The sequence below is a fragment of the Corvus brachyrhynchos genome, unplaced genomic scaffold (assembly GCF_000691975.1).
Source record: "Corvus brachyrhynchos isolate BGI_N302 unplaced genomic scaffold, ASM69197v1 scaffold671, whole genome shotgun sequence".
In the NCBI taxonomy this organism is placed as follows: Eukaryota; Metazoa; Chordata; class Aves; order Passeriformes; family Corvidae; genus Corvus; species Corvus brachyrhynchos.
In genome coordinates, this window is record NW_008236441.1 from 1,088,227 (window position 1) to 1,109,153 (window position 20,927).

The 20,927-nt window shown below is 39.3% G+C and overlaps 1 protein-coding gene across 4 annotated transcripts in view; it reads right to left on the reverse strand.

Moving 5' to 3' along the window:
• Nucleotides 1-20,927, reverse strand: part of SPAG16 (sperm associated antigen 16) — a 359,185-nt gene that overhangs the window by 259,487 nt on the left and 78,771 nt on the right. The gene's annotated exons all lie outside the window — the stretch shown is intronic.

Genomic DNA, 20,927 nt, shown 5'->3' on the forward strand with positions numbered 1-20,927 from the left:
AGGAATTACAGCACTGAACCCCTCAGCAGAGTATATATAATAGACTGCTATCATTAGATACATAGGGACGTGGCAGTAAGTCAATTGTATATCGAGAAGTATGCAGAATATGTATTTATACACACATGGAAGCACAAAGATGTAAACAGTGTCAGCAAAAGTCTCCCAGCTCAGCCCCAGATGAGGAATTCTGCTGGCTTCAAAGGCACAGGAGCAGCAGGCACGACCGACCTCATACCAGAGCTGAAAGGGGATGCAAGAAAAAACCAAAGCAAGTGCAAGGCTGTCTTTCCTTCCCATGTTCCCTCTGGTTTACAAAGGAACTCTCCACACAGATATGAGAGCGATGGTTTTCAAAGGCAGTCAGGAATGTGGAGTGAAAGCTCTGCAGACAGGCTTACAGATCTGGCAGAATAAGTCATCAAAGGTTTCAGTCCCGGTGACATCTGCGTAGTTCTTCCGCCTCTTCTACCCTGAGTTGTGTCACCTCGCTCAGTGTGTGCTGAGCTGTGTATTCATTCCAGTGCCTTGCTGGCTGTGTCAGACCTCTCCTGGTTACTGCTGGTCTCTGAAAGCACAGCTTATTCCCTGGCTCTCTCCAATAACAGATTTAACACTTATCCATCACACTTTTAACATCCTTTAGAACCTCTTTAAGGAGCTTGGATATTTAACTCTCTGGATCCCAATTTTAAAATGATGAAGTACAGCTTACACCTAGTTTAAATCTGTGTTAAAGAAACTTAATTGTTAAAACATAGAAAGACTTAAAGAATAAATAACATTGACTTTACATAGCGCAGTTGTACAACATCTCATATGGGATACAGGAACTCTGCAACACATTCGATGTCTCCAGTCCACAAGAGGACACCGAGCCAATCAAAGGGATGGAGCACCTCTCCTATGAGGAAAGGCTGGGAGAACCGGGACTGTTCAGACTGGGGAAGAAAAGACTTTGGGATGAACTAATCGGGGCCTCCCAGTGCCTAAAAGGAGCCCACAGGAAAAATGGAGAGAGGCTATTTACGACTATTTACAAAGGCCTGGAGTGACAGGACAAGGGGGAATAGTGGGAAGGAATTGTCCCCTGTGCGGGTGGGGAGGCCCTGGCCCAGGTTGCCCAGAGAAGCTGTAGCTGCCCCACCCCTGGAAGTATCCAAGGCCAGGTTAAACAGGGCTTGGAGCAACCTGGGAGAGTGGAAGATGTCCCTGTGAGATTTAAGGTCTCTTCTTAAGGTCTCTTCTTTGGACCTTTTAAGGTCCCAAACCATTCCAGGATTCTGTATCCTTGTAGTTATATAACAGGTAGATAATAAAATAAAAGTTACTAATAAAAGCCTGTAAGTCAAGCATAATTTTTGATATGAACAGCAAATCTAGTTGAGAAATATACAGAGCAGAAATAAACTTCTAAGCCTCCCTGCTCCTCATTTTCCAAGTAGACTCTACCCCACATTTTTCACTATGCTTGTGAGTTAGAACTCTTTTAACACTGGCGCCCACTTCACTTCTCTGCTACCACATTACAACAGTCTTGCAAGCTTAGGTACTGTTTTGTTAGATGCAGATTAGTTTACATGTGGGTAATTTATCATTTAATTACTCAGTAATAATTGGAAAAAGATCAAATGATTTCTCCCTTTATAGATCAGATAATTAATGGTTATTTCTATGGTAATTTGTCAAGGCACAGCTGGAAGAATTAGACAACTATTCAGCTGAAGTGCACATAATGATTTTAGCATTAACATAATCTGAGTGATACAAGTATTTCTGCAATTATACACAGCTCCAAGAGCCCTCACCCCTCATCTACAAGGACCTAAGTGAGTACACATTTTTTAAGCTGTCCCAGTAGGCACCTGGAGGGAGGGGAGGGGTTAGCAGTTTAGCAAACCAGAAAATAAGTAAAACTAATCCTGTAATATATTATTGCATTTGAAAATTGAAACTGCAGTTCTGCAGAAAGGGAAGAAGGGCAGACTGCAGAACTGGTGAGCTGTGGGGGCTCAAGAGCACCTCAGGCTCCAACGTGTGGATCAGTAGATCTTGCGCAGTGGGAGGGTTTTTCTTCTACTACACGTAAGTCTTGAAAAGAAAGCTTTCTGTCTATTCATGTTTGTGACAAATGTATTTGGCAGAAAGATAAATTCTATGAATTCTTCCCTTAGTTCATTTTATCTTCTTTTTTGTTGTTGTTGTTTTTAACTGCACTGTCTACTTAGCAGAATAGATTTAAAAAGAGAGGTGCATTTGTTTGCTCTGCTCTGCCAAAGACAAATATATTCAGGCAACAAGAAGTTACCTTCAGGTAAATAAAATTTTTTAAAAAAGAAACAAAGAAAGACAACACCAGAATCATGAAAACTATAAACACAAACTGAATGCAAGATGCCATCCTAGTCACGTAAACCCAGTAAACTCAGCTCAGTTCTGCCCAGGCCACAAACACACAGGTCAAAACCCATAAAAACCATACTGTCAAAACTATTGTCACACTTCTCCATACATCCCTGCTGAGTATATGGCTTTTATAGTCATAGGTTCGATTCATTTTGAAACTACTTTCTCGAAAGCTGAAGATTATTATTCATGTTTCTCATGCAACAAGATTCACAGTATTCCACAGCACCAAACCTGGGACTTTGCACTTGCAGAGAATTCAGTAAAGTCCTGCAAAAGGTCAGCCTTGGTCTCTTAAGTTTGTCCTGGAACAACAAGCCAGGTACGAGCATCAGATGCGTTCAAACTCCACCTAAATACATTATTTACAACTTTCTGCTACTGTAAGCAGTGAGATGCAGAATTCACCAGTTCATCTTCTGTGAACTGCACTCCAGCAATCAACTTCTACCTTTCTTTCTTTCTTATCAGTCAGTTCTCTTCATTAAAAACATGCAATAGATATGATTAAGAGTTTGTGTATGAACTAGACAATGTACAAGAAAAAGCTGAGTAGAACAATTATGTTGCCTTTTCACTTTTACAGAGGCCCAGATAAATGGTTGTAATTTGATCTTCAAAATAAGCATCCCATTTTTAAAAAGGGAAGAGTTATAATAATTTAATTTTTTATGCATGAAAAGCAATTCATATGGGCACAATATCAGTACAAACTGGGCATCAGTATCTTAAATCTATATAAGCTCCTATACCGGTGTCTGTTTATAATACTAGTAATTTAGAATACAGCAGGCCACTTACACTTCTAAAGTGTGTAAATAAAAACCTGTCAAGCAAAAAACACCAAGTTAAAAAACAAATCCACTCACATTATGCAATTCCGTAGGCCCTTCGCAAGTAAAGGCATTTTATCAAAACAACAATGATCACTATACTGCTTTTCCATGCACATTTGCAGCAGAACTACAGAGGAAAGACGTCCTGAGTGCTGAATGCCAGCTGCTGGATTTGTGGGAATCCAAGGGCCACTTGGACCACCAGATCTGTCAGAAACAGACACAGCCCTAAGGTCCCCCCATCCTGTTTTCATTTCACCAGGATTAGAGGCTTTCAGCCCCATTCCTACAGACTCTTATCTAAGTGAGTACAATTAAATATACAGTGGGAAGATTTTATGAAACAACTGCAGGATGTGTTTGAATGCCACACTATGTAAAAAACTTAAACCAGCACCTGTTAGTCAGAGAAATTTCAAAGGAACTGGATGAGGGAAGACAGACACTGGGTAGTACAAGTCATTCCTCTCATAAATGAAAGAGATCACCATAAGAATATTTTTTCCTTCTTTCCTGGAGCCCCAGCTCTATAAATTCTCATTCAGAGTAGAGCAAGGCCCATTAAAAGAAACAAGACTGAGGAAATGTGCCACAGAATCACAGGCCACGGGAGGCTGGACAGGAACTACTGGAAGTCACCAACCCCCCCTGCTCAAGCAGGGCCAGCTGACCAGGACCATCTCCAGAAGGCTTTTGAAAAATCCCTGAGGATGGAGACTACACAATCTCTGTAGGAAACCAAGCACTGGTCACCCTCACAATTGAAAAAGATTTCCTTAAGTGTTTATTCCTTGTCCTGGGTTAGTCCGTTGAACAGCCCCACAAAAACAATGGAAGGTAAACAGAAGGAGACAAGTAGGACCTTCCTCTGTCACCAGCAGAGAGCTACTAAATTGCCTCTTACCATCTGTGAAAATAAAGCCTGGAAATGGATCAGAAGAGATGAGAAGAGAAAGCATCACTTATATAGCACTAAAATCTCTTCAAATATATATAAAAATACCAGTTAAATAAATCTGAGGAGGAGGAACCCACATTGAACAGGGCAAAAAGGAAAAAAATGGTAAAATGCACTATGCAATGGATAGCTAAAAAGTCAGTCTCACCAAAGGAGACTGACTTATTTAGCTAGATCTATCAAATGAAGGAGCTATGAATGCTTACAGTGTTATGTGGATTAAATTATAAAAGCAAGACAACAACACTGCAAAAACAATCATGGCTATCTCTCATGATTAAACCTGAAATCTGAAAGACTAATGAATAACAGGCGTGAAAGGTTTTATACATTAATTTGACTTAAAATTGAAAAGACAAACCCCTGTTTTTTGAAAGAAATGAATTGCTCAGATGCAACAGAGACGTACCGAACTCTGTGGGTACCTGTGCTGATACGGATCGATTTCTCTCCCTCTACTGTTCCTCACCATAAGACAGCTTTTTGAATGTGATTACCATTCCATGGTAAGGCTGCAGTCCTGAATGCCTGACACCCCTAAGTGAAACATTCAGTGAGATCCACTGCTCTTTCTCTCCTTGCTGAATAATGTGTTCTCTGTGCACTCAGAGAGAGTGAGATCAGATACTCCTTCCACAGAACTCAGCATCCAATTACCAAAAATAACAAGGACTGGAGTCCAGGCTTCTCTCCAACATTAATCTCTTCAGATAACAGCAGCTGTGGGAAAAGCAACAAGAGAAAACGTGGGGCTCTGAAGCAGCTTCTTTTCACAAAGGAGAGAGCTGGAATTTCCTTGAGGTTGTAAACTTCAAGGTTCAGTGTATCTTTTGTAAATGGGTGTATTCTGCAGTAGAACTGCAGTCCTGGTGTGCTGTAAAGCATGCTAAGTTCTTTGGGGAACAGAGTTATACAAATATAAAACCTGTCCACTAGCAAGGTAGGCCTGGATGTTGTTGGCACGTTCAGCTGAAGCCATCAGACTTAGGAGATGGGAGTACAAACATAGAATTGTGAAGGTTCACCAACATCATGTCCTAAAAAAGCTTAACTAGTAGACACAGAAGTAACTCCATAGCATTCCTGAAAATTTTCTAAATAAAAAAATACACAGCTAACACCAAATCTAAGTTCATTTTATCTACTATCACTGAATATAAATAAATTCATTCCTTTTGTAAGCCAAGCCTCCAGCAATTGCTAAGCAATACCAGAGAGCTTACTCTTACAAGTGTATACCTAAGTAATTCTTTAGACAATATTTAAGCATTACATGACACACAGTTAATGAGATTGTATTTCCATGGAAAACTCCTCAAATTTTATTTAGCTTCCAAATCCCCTTTTTTTTTTTAATAGAAGAAGGAGACAACAAATCAAGAAATTCAGCATTCACTTGCAAACCTTTTGTGGTTCCTTTCACTGTAAAAGGAGAGTGAATTCCTAGTGTTTAGATAATAGCATCACATTAATTTTGTGGGGATCAGAGACTTGTACCAAACTTCCACAAATCCTCCAGACACTTTATCAACACAAGGCAGGCACCCAGAAGAACTCTCATCGAGCATGCTGGTGAGATAACAGACCTGCACAGGCTGGTCAAGCAGAACTGATGCAACTTGAGAGCCTTATTTAATCCTAGCTCTACCAGAGTTAGACATTCAACAGCTCAAATAGCTCCTGGCTGAGGCTGCAGTTTTGCACGGCTGGCTTCCACCTCCTTGCCTCATACTTCAGATGAAATATGAAGTCCTGATGCACAAGAACATCAAGAAAACCTGACTCCGGCCTGGCTGAGAGAAGTTAGGTTCAACACATCAGTATGTTTCTGCTGAAACAGAACTGGAACACTTTTGGAAGGTAGAAGTGGATCTATCACAGAATTTATGGATGATGTGATAATCTGATCAGCACAAAATACTGATCTCAGTCGCCTCATCCTCCCAAAGCTAAAAATAATAATGATTACACATAATTCAAGTGAAATGTTTCTCAAACTGTGGTAGTTTGACAGGAAATGAGCATTTCCCATTCAACAACGAATGGCTGGGTACCTCACTCCCAGTTAGAGAAAACATGCCTTCACGGAAATATTAAGCAGTTCTTTGGATCCATTTAAACTCCTAATTGATTTTCCTTGCTCAGTAAGAGCTGTAAAAGACGATCCGTTCATCCATGCCTGAACTTGCTGAGAGTGTCACAAACAGAATAGTTCTTGCTTCGGCAGTGAGACCTCCAGAGTTCAGCAATCTTTCTCAAAACCTGTTTTAGTCAGAAGGGATTAATTCTGTGGGACTCAACCCTGAACTGCAGAATACCTAATTTTTCTGTATCTGAAGCAAAGCTATCCCCTGGGAACTCCACTTGTGCAGCCAGTTAGCTGACAAACTTCTTTTTCATTCTAATAACCCATCATTAAATACGAGATGGAATATTTCATATAGTACTTTGTATCCAAAATGCAGAGCTCACCAGATGCCCCCTCATCCTGCCTAAGTTAAATATCCATTTTTCTCCAGAGTAAATCATAGCAACAAGCTCAAAGATTGCCAAAGGTTTGCCTTTTTCATACTAACCAAGGGAAAGAATCAGAGACATTCTGAATCCTAATAAAATATTTGTTCATTAAATTCCACTTGCAGGGTAACTTCTATTTAACTTAAAATAAAGCTTTTATTGCAGATACCTTAATGACTGCATCTGCACAGTACTTATGATGCAAAAAAATAAAATTTTCTCCCTCATTTTCAGCTCTTCCCCAGAGAACTGCAGTTTGGGTATTTTAGGGTGAATGCTTTCCCTTAAAGTATTTAGTGAATCCTATTTCCTGACATGGAAAGATTTCTTAGTTTTATTTATATCCTAACTGTGAGAACTCAGGAAAATTACCAAGTTCGTTAAGCTCGCACACTTTCTGTGTATTAATTAGGTTTTCCGCTTGGTTTGAGGATTTAAAACACGAGCATGTTCCACAGCAAAAACACAGTGTCAAATTAGTGTGTTTAAGACTCACAGTCAGTATCAATTATAGGATACGAGAACTAACAGCATCTTTATTAATATATTAATGTACTCTGATGCAGTAATGTATTTTGATGGAAAACTATCAAAGGCCTGAACTGATTCATGTAGCTTTCAAATACAGCCTCAAGCTCACTTTGAAATTTGAATAAAGAACTTGTAGGAGGCTTCCTGGACTGATGAACAGTACTTTTTCATTTCTGTGGTCAAGTTCAGGGGGATCTGTTGTTCTCAGAATGACTGAATAACTGTCAATCATAACTGAGCTTGAAAGGAGACCCTGGAGACCATCCAGCCCAAGCCTCTGCTCACAGCAGGGTCATCCAGAAAAGAATGCTCAGGGCATTTTCTGTCACATACTGAGTATCTCCAAAGTCCATGGGGACTCTGCAGCCTCTCTGGGCCACCACCTCAACGTGCAAAGGTTTTAGCTGATTGCCTTCAATTTCCACTTGCAGCCAGGTTCCCAAGCCTGTCTGTAATTCAACTCAGCTGCCTTTTTTAACAGTTTCTGCCATAACTCAATTCATATCCTATTGCTGATTTTCAGTGCAATAAGGTAAATTTGGTCAAAGTTTCTTCTGTAGTGCTTGTGAAATTAGAGTATGTTGGGCTCACATCAGTAAGGCTTAGATATGCATTTAGCCTCAGAACAATGGTATTTCATCAGTTATACCCTAGAAACTTCCACAACTTGGAAACACCAGTTAATTAGCAGAAAGACTTCACACAGTAACCCTGAGCACTGTCAGAGCCCATATCTCAATACAGCCAAGTACCAAACTGAAACGTTTTAAATGCCTGCTGACCCTCAGAGCTGCCATTTTCCCCTCCTCCATGTTAAAAACCCTAATGATAGAAGTCTCTTTCTTTTGCACCTTCACAATGAAGCAAATAATACAAGAACTTACACAAATAATTTACACAATATCCATGCCTATTAATGTAATCTCTATCTAAACCCCAGTCAGTTAAAATGGCTCTTCAAAGTAATTTAAGATTTTCTGCCCTTCCTCCAGATCCGTGGGTTGGAAATCAAGCCAAAACGTTTAAAAACCCTATTTGTCAATCATCTTTAAAAAATAAAGCATCTGGAGATTTTGCTGTACTTATTACCACCATCTGGGTCAAAATTAAGTCCTCCATCAGCTTCTGAACTGCAAAGCATTCAAAGAAATCTCTTGGTTCCCTATTAGGGACATCAAGTTCTGCAGTTCAAAAAGAATATTTTGGTAGTCACTATGAAGCATAAAGAATTGGACAAGTAGCTCTAATTTTCACAAAAATATAAATGATAACTTTGTCAAAACAGTTCCAATGCAGTAACTAATAAAGAAGTTGAAAGCCTAATTTGTAATATGCTTTCACTGCATATTAAAAAAGCCAGTCTTTCAAACAAAACACTTTTTCTTATAAATCATACTTTCAAACATTCAGAATGTTTTATATAGCAGTGCAAACATCCCATGGTAATATTGCATTCCTGTAGCAAGCTAAGTATTTCATCAATAAAAGTCACAGAACTTTATCTCAAATTTCATTACACTTAAATGTCTCAACATATTGAATTTGTCTACAGAAATATTCCTCCAATCTCCACTCCTTGCATTCAACTAGAAGCACTGTCCTTCAAGTGCTGACTTTCCTGCAATAAAAAGAGATTTTATTTCTCCCTTACTTTGCTTCCTTGCAGTACATCAGGGCAGGAGACAATAGGTATGCTGCTATAATTTGATTTTTGTTTGATTCACAGCATACTTAGGTCAGATGTTGAAAGCTCAAAAGTAAGGACACATTAGGAAGTTGACAATCCTATTTTTAAATCTCTCCTGCGAGCGATGTACTTCTCCCTAGACATACTGCAGTCTGCATTAAAAATAAATGTATTTGGACTACAAAGACAACAATCCTGGCTCGGTAGAAAACTCCTTGGTATGAGTCTTTCTTTCCTGACAGGTAAATGCCTTCAAACTTTCATCAGCAAACGAAGCAAGAGCGGTGCAAAGTCTCCCATTTGTGCAGAGAACAGTTCAGCCTCCATTCTGTTTGCTCGCATGTTCTGTAAAGAGATCTGTATTATATCTCAATAATAAACAGAATTTGTAACTCTGTCTGGAGAGAACTGTTTTTATTATACAGACACATGCTAGGGAAAGCAAAAGGCATTGTATTCCAGTTGCAATTAAGAACGCTTTGGGCAAGTATCATCCTCATAATATCATTTCATAAACTAAAAAAGAACAGAAAAGAAATCTGGGTACCACAAAAACCCCAAGCCAAAACACCTAAACCCCAACCACCCCCACCCCTGACAGAGAAAAAGATAACAGCCAGATAGAAGGCAGGATAGTTAGTTTTATCTGCAAGCAGGCAAATTAAACAGCTTGAAATCAAATTATTTTTATGCAACTGTATTGCAAAGCTTCATATGGCCACACACCAACACACATCAGCTACTCTGAGGCACAGAATATTCAATACTGGACACTGACCAGGACTGGGATCATAATACACAGTTTAATTACACAGAACCATGTAGGACTCAATCTCACCAGCCACAGATGTACAAACCACACTTGGACCTCAAGGAAAAGACAAACCAATGTGTCTCATAAGAGCAATTTAGTGGCTTGTGACTCTTTCTTAAGAAGTCGTAATTTGGAATTAAATATAAACTTAAGCATGAACCTTGCCACTTCAAGACAGTGATGACCAGATTTAGATTAAGTTAATTTTTTTGAACACTATGCCTCAATTAATGCAGCAGAAACCTTAAACCTTTATACAGAACAGAAAAAAACCCAACCACCTTTTTCAGGGACCACAATGAACCAACCTTGTGTCTCTCAGAACAGCTTCTCCAAATTCCAAACGGAAAAGCAGCCATGTTTCAGAGATCCTGATCTGAGTTGTAGCAAATACTTTGCATTAAAGCAAAGCAGTCTTTCTGAACTCTTACCTCCTAATTCTCAACAAACACGCTGCTGTACAACTACAAATGAAGAAAGGTAAAATATTAAGACAAGATGGAATGGAAGAAGTTTCCTGTTCTGCATTCTTTCCTACCCAGCAGATGTTAGGCATTACATGAAGGAGAAGAGCAAATGAAGCAAGTAATGCAATAAAAAGTGGAAAGTCCTGTGGCAATTCACACAAAATTCTTCCAGTTCTGCCATCTAAAAGTTATTTTATTGACTCCTTCAGCATTCTGCGTTAAATTTAAAGGAAATCTCAAATCACTAAGACCATTCAGGCTCTAAAAAAGCACAACAAAATCACAACAAAACTACTGAGGAGTGATCAAGGCAGCTCCCTGCAACCTTGTACATGCAATAGATGAACACAGCCAACAATGACAATCTCTCCTTGCCTGGAGGCTTTCCAGCCTCACACCTCACTTATTTTCTAAGTTGTACTGGGAAATGAGACCCCTCTGTGACAATTACTCCCTGCAGAGAGTTATTGAAACAGAACAGTGTTTGAGAGACTCAGTTATAAAGCAACAACAGTTATATTTATATTGCACACATTGATTACTTTGCAAACCGATGAACTTCGGCTGCTGAAAAGCACCACCACTGAAGCCATTCAAAATGATATAACAGAGCCTAAAATACTGTATATTCTTCCTTCTTACTACACAGAAGGACAACGAACAGATACAAAATTAAAAGCAGGAAGTGATCCTATTTTTAAATCACTGACACAATCACTAATATCAGACATACATGAGCAACTGTATTCCCATTAGCCAAGATACTCAGAAACAGGTGAGGAAATAATACCCATTTACTTAAATATCCTTCATAGTTGAGGGGATGAGAGGATTTAATCAGGTGAATCACAAAGTAGCACTATAAACCATCAATTAAAATGAGTCTCAGTGATCAGAGGTACTTAATGAAAATATCTCTTCCCTGACATGCCCTAAGTGGATCACGGGAAAAGCGACAGTGCCTGTCTGAACACAGCCTGGAAAAAAGGCCAGAGGATGAAACAGCTTCCCAGTGATACTGAGAAACTCTGCTCACTTCTGAAGGCACAGCTATGTAACTGAACTTGAAAAAATATTGTTCTCATCACTGAGCCTTTTGGGCTGGGTTTGTTTCCCCCTTTGCTTTTGCTACCCCAAGAAAGATCTGTATTTTGTAGCAGGTGAAAATGGCATTAAAGTTTACGATCTCGAGTAGACAGAGAATGAGACTAAAAAAGAAAAACAGTGAAAGATTTTCTTTATGCTACCCTTTTGAAGAGATCCTACTCCTGCTGTAAGCACATTGGCATTTTCTTTCTTATTTGAAGAAATAACCACTGCTAATTTAGTACTTCCTCATTTCAGAACCTGCCAATTAAAATAATGCAAGTTATTACTTTAAGTTTACAGCAAACAGCTGTAGGCACTTAGAGTTCTTAAAAACACTCCACACAGGTATTAACAGCAGAACTTTCCATTAGGTTAACCTCATGCCACCATTCACATAGAGAATTAATAAATGCACCAGGAAATTCCTAACCACTTGTATTTTGCAGACATAAATAGCATAACAAGCGACACTTTATCTTGAACCACTCTAACACAGGACTCTCAGCAGAAAGTTCATTTCAGTCAAAATCACTGACTGAAATGTAGATTTTAAAACACTAAGTACAGGAATTTTGTATTTTAAATCTATTCCAGCCATGTAGAATGACTGGAATATTTGCTGCAGAAAATATTCAGTTGCAGCACTATGACTGTTCCACTCGGCTGAATGTGTTCCAAAAATGAAAGGACCCTCAAGATCCCTTTGATACTGCACAATATTGTTAAGTGCTCAATTCTAAATATGCACCAGTGTATCTGCAGGTAAAAAGTGACCAAGGAATTAATTAAGGTGATCAGTTTTGGACAAGGGGTTGGCAAAAACAGTGGATGAACAGAGTACATTATTAAAAAAAAAAACAACAAACCCACAAAAAAAAACCCAAAAACACAAACAAAAACAAACAAACCACACCCAAACCCCACCAAATTAATTAAGGTTGTTAAAAATAAATCACTAAACACTACATATATATACATATATATATGTATTAAGTAATGCATATTTAATGAATACTTTTAAAGTTTGAGAAAAGAAAAAGCCTTTTGGCAATGTTTTGGGGTCTAGGACACCAAAAGTACTTTCCTGGGGAGGGTGAGTGGACACAGTAAAACAAAATCAGTTTTATTCCCAATGTATACACAATAAAATGGATCTTTTTAATTGGGAATTTTTTCTCTTTAAAAAAAAAATTGGAAACTCATTTTGAAGATCTATCAAAGAAATAATGAAAAAGTTACCAGATGGATGCAAAAATATACATGTATACATTACGATGGATTTCTAGATCTGTGTCCAAACTAAACAATCATTTTGTATCCTGAAAATAAAACACTGGCACCTTATCTTGTTAAATGCAAAAAAAGCTGTTGTAGCCACTATATTTCTTCCAGCAAAGCCTGCCACATTTCATTAAACAATATCATACCATGATACGCTCAGTAATAAAAAAGCAATAAAACTTCATAGCTTAATTTCTTCTGGGGAAGACACTCCTGATTTATGTAGCCTTCCCTACAAAAAAGTGACACCTAATGGAGCACACAATTGATGTACATTTGATGGCCAAAGACGGCCAAATTGTTTGGTTTTAAGAAGAGCTTATTTGTGCAAGGCTGTATCTTAAAATCATCAGTTTCCTTAAGACCAAGAGTTCCAGAAGGTTGAAAAGCAAGTTTTTTTTTTTGTGCAAATAAAGTGTATCATGAATCTTAAATATAAATCTTGTTGTGGGATTTCGTTTGTGGTTCAAGCTTTTGTTTTTTAATAACACTCCATTAAACAACTTAATAGACATGAGGAAAGTTGAATCCACAAATATGTTCTGACTCTTTTTCTACATACAGCCAAAATATAAATGCACGAGGTCCAAAACAAACCCTACTGACCAGCAACACCTCAATTACTTATGTCTTTCATACTTCTCTGCATAATAATTACCATTTTATTACCATTTTTAAAGAACATTTTTGAAGTACTGGATTTCTAAACTATAATCCCAAATATGGAGCTAAGTCTGAAACAATCTTCCATAGAAAATACTTTATAAAAGGTGAAAGTGGACTTGAAATCCACCCAATTAAAAACAGGCTGAGTGATTTCAGAATGGAAATCTGCTATCAGTTTTGTTATTACAAGCATTTCCTTTTTTGTTGAGAAAAAAAAAAACAAAACAGTAAAATGGGAAAATCTGACACAAAGGAAAACAGGTAAATTAATCCCTTTTGTCCTTGACAGACAATCATGAAATTACTTGGGCTAGAAGGAACCTTAAAATTCATCTCATTCTACCCCCTGCCATGGGCAGGGACACCTTCCACTAGCCCAGGCTGCTCCAAGCCCCATCCAGCCTGGCCTGGAACACTTCCAGGGATGGGGCAGCCCCAGCTTCTCTGGGAACCCTGTGCCAGGGCCTGCCCACCCTCACAGAGCAGGATCTCTTCCCAATATCCAATACTCCTCTAACACCTAATCTTTCTAATATCTAACCTTGTCCCTTTACCACGTCCAGTCCCATCAGGATTTGTGGGACACAGCAGGGCTGCTAAGAAGCAGACCATGGAATTCTGGAACCTGACAGCCTGTGGGCCCAGGAGAGGAACCTTTTGGTGTATTGTTCTTGCAGTCAATCACTTTTTCTGAACAGAATTTCAGTCTGCCTTTCAAATCCAGCTGGAAACTGCCAAAATCAGTGGTTGTGGGAAGAGGGGAGAACAGACTGAGGCACAATATCCCCTAAGCCTTGTTCCCAAAGGCTACAGATTGGTCATCTCTCATGTGATTTGTCTTAATGATCTGGAAAAGCAGGAAACTGCTGGGATTGTGTACTTACACTGAAGGTCTAAGTTTGCTTTAAGTGGAAAACAATACTGAGCAACCTTAGAAAAGAAAGATCTGCTGCAATTCCGTAAGTGAACGCCTAATGTAGCACTTAGTGTTCTCTCCCCAGGTATTCCAGAAAGCCTACACCCCAATCAAGCCTTTTTGCTTCAAACTGTGATGAAAAAATTATTGAAGATGTCACCAAAAAAATGGAAAATATTAAAAGCATCAAGAAGTTGCAGTTAAGTAACTTGCATGTATTTTAGTCATCATTGCTGTTATCATCTCACCATCCCAGCTTTCTGGGTAGTTCTTTGAGCACATTAAGCACCTGATCAGAGGAGATACAGATGCTTTCTATTTCAAAGGCATTTCAGGGAAGGACTGGAACAACATTTAGAAATCTTTCTGAAAAAGAGATTTTTTTTTTTTCCCCCCCAATGTCTCCCCTCAATTTGAGAAGAGCAAAATGTTAACAAAAGGTATTGGAGAAAGAAAGAACTGCACTCATGTGATAAACCTGCTTTATTCTTAACACAGATCTGGTACTTCAGACTGTATTGAATTTAATGAAATTCTCAGTCTTTAAGGTGCCAGAAACAAAAATGTGAAACACTGATGAGTTCAGACTATAGATTATCAATACAAGTGCAATGCTCATCTTCCTTGAATGTTTCTTAACGTGTGTAGGAAAATTCTAGCAGTATTTTACTTGTTTATTATCATGGGGATTGTATAAAGATGTAGCTAAAAGGTACATAACTAAAAAATCCATTGCAAAAATAGTCTTTAATCAGAAGTGAAACATAGAAGCTCCTTCTACTTTTGCTGTAGAAATTCTTTTTTCCAAGCTCTCCCACAAAAAAAAGCCAATCATTTTTAGTGAAAAGCCCTGAATTCTGATAGTTGATGCATCACCCAGAGTCACTGATACAAGATAAAAGAATCAGAAAATACATCAATAAATACCATGGATCAAAAGCTACAATTACAGCAACTACTTTAACCAGCTCATTGCACCTCTGGACCAGTCACCATACTCTTTAGATAATTTGGAAGTGCGTCATGCAGGAACGTTTAGAACTAAATCAATTTGGCCACACATGTAATAGGTGGATATTTTTGCTTAAAAGGGTGTTCTGGTATACCTACAAGTACAGATTGCTACCCACCACACTGGTCGTGCAGCTGTAAGATCCTGCTGTCTGGATACTACATTTCACATGGGAAATTTTGGAAATACATACCTCAGGCACAGTGAGTGCCAGAGAATGAAAGCATGGCTACAGCAATACTTTCTAACTTCCATTTTCTAACATCTTCTTATTGTGTGGTGAACAGAGTAGAACAAGATTCATATTCCACAGTGCAAAGAAAAAAAAAACTGAACTCAAAACAACCCTGAATTGAAATTACTGAAGTAGCAAAATTGAGCATGAAAGGCTAAATGTGCCCACAACTCCCTTTCAGGTTTCATGCACATAACAACAGTTTTCAAGAACAGAACCACTTGGTTCTTCCAGCTGGACTTTGCTCAATCATCAAGTGATTAATCAGTATTTAATCTGCATACTGAAAGGAATGAAAGTTACTCCTGTTATTATTAGTCATATTAATAAACTCCAGTGGCACCCCCCAGTGAAGACAAAATTAAAAGTCTTCAGTTATGGGGTTTTTGGGGCATTCTCACAGCACTTTTACTGACAACATTTCAGTCTTTCAGAACCAGTAAGTAATTCTCTCAGCCCCAAAATCTCATGAGCAAAACCATGAACATTTTAAAAGAGTCACAAGAAGATTCCAAAGTGTCTAATTGAGGAGCTGTAGGATCCAACCTGCCCAAACCCTCCCTGTCACAGATATTCACACCTGGCTCCAGGGACACCCACTCTCACTGAGGGCTCACCCTAGAGCAGGGCATCTCCTAAACCCAAAGTGTGCATTTTGGAGCAAGGGAAATAGTCTGCATTGCACCACAACTGCCACAAGCAAATTCCTGCAGAAATGCCACGCATGGACCATCTCTGCTCCTAACTCTTTCCAATGCTCTTAACAGAGAAAGCACAAGTATTTTCACTTCTGTGCATTTGTGCAATACTTCTGTAAGCAAGTATCAAAGAAAAACTTTGACTGAGGTGTTCTTAATAATTTAAAGAACATTATTAGCATTATTATTTTATTTTAAAATACTATTTTCACTGTTTTTCTCAGGAGCAGTACTAGTTAACGAGGATAAATGTCCACACTGCAAAGTGTAATGTTTGCTTGTCAATCACCTATTTAGATGAAAAAGAGGGATTTTCCAGTATTCTGAATAGTACACAACTATCAGAACTCACTATATACTCTTTAACTTTAGTAAAAAACAGAGTATAGGTTTTCAGTTTTACAAAACTTGGTCACTATCGTGTTATTTTTCAAAGCAAGTTTGTGCTTACCATAGGGAAGATACCATATGATAAACCCAAATTGATGCCAAGTCAAAGGCATCAATTCCTGTGTTCTTCTGCAGCTGAGACATCCTTCCCTTAGTGCAGCCCTGAAGATAGGTAATGTTAAAAAAATATAATGATAGAAATCCTTATCAAGAGGGACATCAGCTTCACCAGTACTTGCAGATTTTCTCTCTACTGCACACCTGGGCGGGGTCAAACACAGCCACTTGTTCGGTGTTCCTCCCACTGCACATTAATCCAAGACAGACAGCAGTTCATACTCCAGTGAAGTCAACATCTCACAGTCCCTATTGCTTCCCATCCTAGTCAGTGCCATTTCTTCTGACAAGCTATTAATAAACATTAATTTTGTTACTACAAAGCATCTGAATACTATTCAGTGAGCAAGAAAAAAAATGTCAGTTTTACTGTGCCCTTTTGGAAGGTGCTACTTGACAGTGATTATTTGCATATTTTGAACTGAGAATTATCTCTTCTTGGAGATAATATAGTGTCAGTTCCCACAGCCCCACACAGACAAGGAAGTGTGGGGGCTTTTACTCTACCAACTTACACTCAAGACCAAGTAAATTACAGGGCAAAGAAAAGCTCCTGAAGACAAAACTTATAAGCAGTGGAAGCATAATGGCACTCAGAAAGGAGTAGCCCCAAATTCAAGTCAATTCCTTGCCTAAGAATGAATGCAACAAGGCAGGCAGGAATTCTGCCCAGGCACTGCAGAACTATCAAATGATGACAAGGAAATTTGACACTTCCTTAACTGCACAGAACACCTGCCCAGTAGACAACAGACAACCAAGCTTCATGATTCCTGGCTGCTCTGTATCCTGTACACTCATGAATGCCTTGAGATCATCCTAGTCAATGCCAAATTGTGTAATACACAGCCCAGCTTTGCTTCATCTGAAACAAGAGAGTTACAGCAAGACTCAGGATGCCAAATATCACCTCTGAATTCTCACCTCTGCCCCTAGAAACGGGGATCTTGGCAGAATTAACTACCTAAGAACACTTGGTATGACACTAACAATTTTTTTTGGACTAACAAAAAATCCACTTTTTTCCTAATAATGCAGCCATGCAACTAAATGCAGACAATCAAATGGGTTGGGACCACCTCCTTGGCCTCAGAGAGTAAAAATTTGCCGTGTACAGGGATGTGGCACTCTGGGTAGGGTTGACAACAGCCCATCCTGACCTGAAGAAAGCCTACAAGAAAGACGGAGAGAGACTATTTACAAGGGTCTGGAGTGACACGTGGGAAGGGCTTCCCACTGCCACAGGGCAGGGTTAGATGGCATACTGAGAAGAAATTCTTTTCCCTGTGAGGGTGGGGAGGCCCTGGCACAGGGTGCCCAGAGAAGCTGTGGCTGCCCCATGTGGCCAGGTTGGACGGGGCTTGGAGCACCCTGGGCTAGTGGAAGGTGTCCCTGCCCATGGCAGGGGATGGAACAGGATGGGCTTTAAGATCCCTTCCAACCCAAACCATTCTATGGTTCTGTGATTTTAGTTCATGGTTCCCTTGATACTCCTTCCACTGCTTTACCTCAAAATATTTTGTTTCCATCAGTGTGTTGATCTCCAGCACTGTTGAAAACACTAGCATTAATTTTCACCAAACACACTGTTATGATTACTCAGATCACTGGGATCTCCCTCCCCTTTGTGCCCGTGACTGCTGCTGAGAAACTGCACCAAACAAGCTCACACTTAATAGATAAAACCCTCTTTAAAAAGGCTTCTTTCAAGACCTTTCTGTCCCTCTGAAGAGCTGAAATTGCTCACCACCACCATTCAAGATGTATTACCCATCCCACACACAAAGAACACACAAAATGCTGAACATCAGGGAACAGAACTACAGCCACCACACTGGAGCCATCAGCAAAGCAATCACTCCCTTGCTGCCTTCCAGATTATAACTAAACATTGCTATTAAACAGCTGTCATTTAACTTAATCAAAACACTAGATGCCAAAAGAATGAGGAAACGATGAAAATAATTTCCAATCACTTCCTAATCTGGCAGTGAAGAGCAAACCAATGCATCTTTGTGGAGATTGACACCTGATATCATTTGCTTCCAGGCAATTACTATTTAATGAAGCACAAAACCACAATGATGGAACACACCCGGGTGATTGCAAAGTACGTTTTCAATATCATTATTGAATAATTAACACTAAGATGACTTACAGAACAATTTCAGCCTGAGGAAACAAAGGTAACCAGGACTTTCAATAACACAATGCCTGCTTGGGGCATAATAATGATGGATTGGCTTTGCTCCGGTGATCAGCGTTTAACCAGCACTCCTCATCCCCCAGTAACTCTCAAACACGCGTTCCTGGGAAGTTGTGATTGCCAAGGGATGCACTGACATGCATGCTGACATTATTTATCACTTCACAGTTAGGAGACTAAAATTATACTAACACCCTAATTAACAGGATGGTGTTCAAAGTCCTGTTGTAGATATAAATTTTACAGAATTTATTACAGAATCCAAGAAAAGAATATAATTCTTACTTAAACGTTTTGCCAAATATTAATTGTGATCTCAATTTTCCCTTTCATTTCTAGCTCTTTTAAGTTGCCAAGATATCTATCTTTACAGCAAGATAAAACCCCAAACCAGCAGCCCCCATTAAGTGACATCCATGGTCCTCCACAACTACTTCTTCATTCCATTAGCCAAACTTCTGACAGTATCCACATACAGAGTTTGAAATGTGAACCCAAAAAGTGAACCCAAAAATTGAATAAAATGTCAGGTTTGATATATTTTAAAAAGCAAACCTGCATTTCTTTTTAAGTCAATTGACAGTACACAGACTTGCCTGTCTATCTGTCTTTGTCTAACTTTTTCCAGCTGGATAAACCCAATTGCTATTAAAGTTGACAAAAGACAATGATATTATTAATGAAAGCAGCTACATGATGTTAGACTTTTCATTACAGGCTCCTAGTGAACTTCAATTAATTGCATGGCTGCTATGCCTAAAAAGGCTGCTGAAGGAAAGGAGGCTTCAGGGGCGGGGGGAAGGAGGTATTTTTAACTTCTCACTCTGAGGTGCTCAATCCATCATTTTCCTCCTCAATTTTAAATAAAATATTGCTTCAGAAAAGCCCTCTTTAGATTATCTGTATGTTTTTTTTCCTCTAAGCACAACCTATATTAAACTACACATCTGTATTTGCCTTTGTAGACAGCTTCTGATACAACACAGGTTCATATCCTGTCTCTGCTGCTGTGGTATTTGGTTAACTGATTTCATTTTTGCTGAACAGAATACAGAAATAGCAATGCCATCACAGCCCCCTGCCTAGGACCCTTTGTCCTGCCCTGCTGTCCCCAGGCTGCTCTCCCTCCTCCACCCAAACCCAGCCTGTACAGCTGAGGGAAACGTCTCCAAGGACTCCAAAGGATTCGACTCCCTCCCTGGCTTTCCGACCACTTTCTCTTGATCTGAAACTGCAAATACCTTGTTAGCAGTAGAGATGCAAATGAGAGCTGGGCTTGACTGAGCTGTTCATAAACTATCAATAATTCACACTAACCCAGAGAGGAGGCAGCAGGGATACCTCACTATGAATGCTTTCCACACACTGAGCTTTGTGCTTCCCATGAACCCCTACAAGCAGGCATGTAAATGGAATTAGTTGTTGCACTTCATTAGACTCTTCATTACTGCCAGACCCAAACCCAAGTGCCCTTTGAAACAGCTGCCCTTCTGTCCCAGCTTTGAGACTCAGCACCAGATGCCCAGGACAAACCCCAGCTTTGCCCAGCACAGGGGTGACACGCCTTTATAAGCAGTTCAGTTCCTGACCAGCACAAGCTTGCTGTCTCTCAGCAAAACTTAAGTAAAGGCTGAAGAAACTCAAGTTGGTTTTCTGGTCACCCTTTGTAAAAAGTTTTCTACTTATTCTACCCTAAAACATTAACTCCAATTTTTTCTTAATTACAGTAAAGCAGGGAAGCTTCAGTCACTTCCCAAAGCTCTATTTCCTCCTTCACTTCACCTCATGGGTAGGCTTTGCTTATTCAGAAAACTTTGGCTGAATTTTGCTTTTTCTGCCACTATGTTCTAATCTCTCATGATCCTGCCACGACCTCACACCATCTTCTCAACTGTACTATTAGAAGATTTTTACATTGGTATTATCTTTGATTGAGTGTTTCAGGCCCCAACCAATTTATTGATAGAAATACAGGTTCTGTCCCAAACTAGCAATTCATTAACTCTGGCTTTCTTTTTCTATCCCTTTTAATATTCATTCATATTCAATCACTTAGAGAAGGCCTTTTCTCCCTCACAATATTTTCAAGATGGTCCTGCTG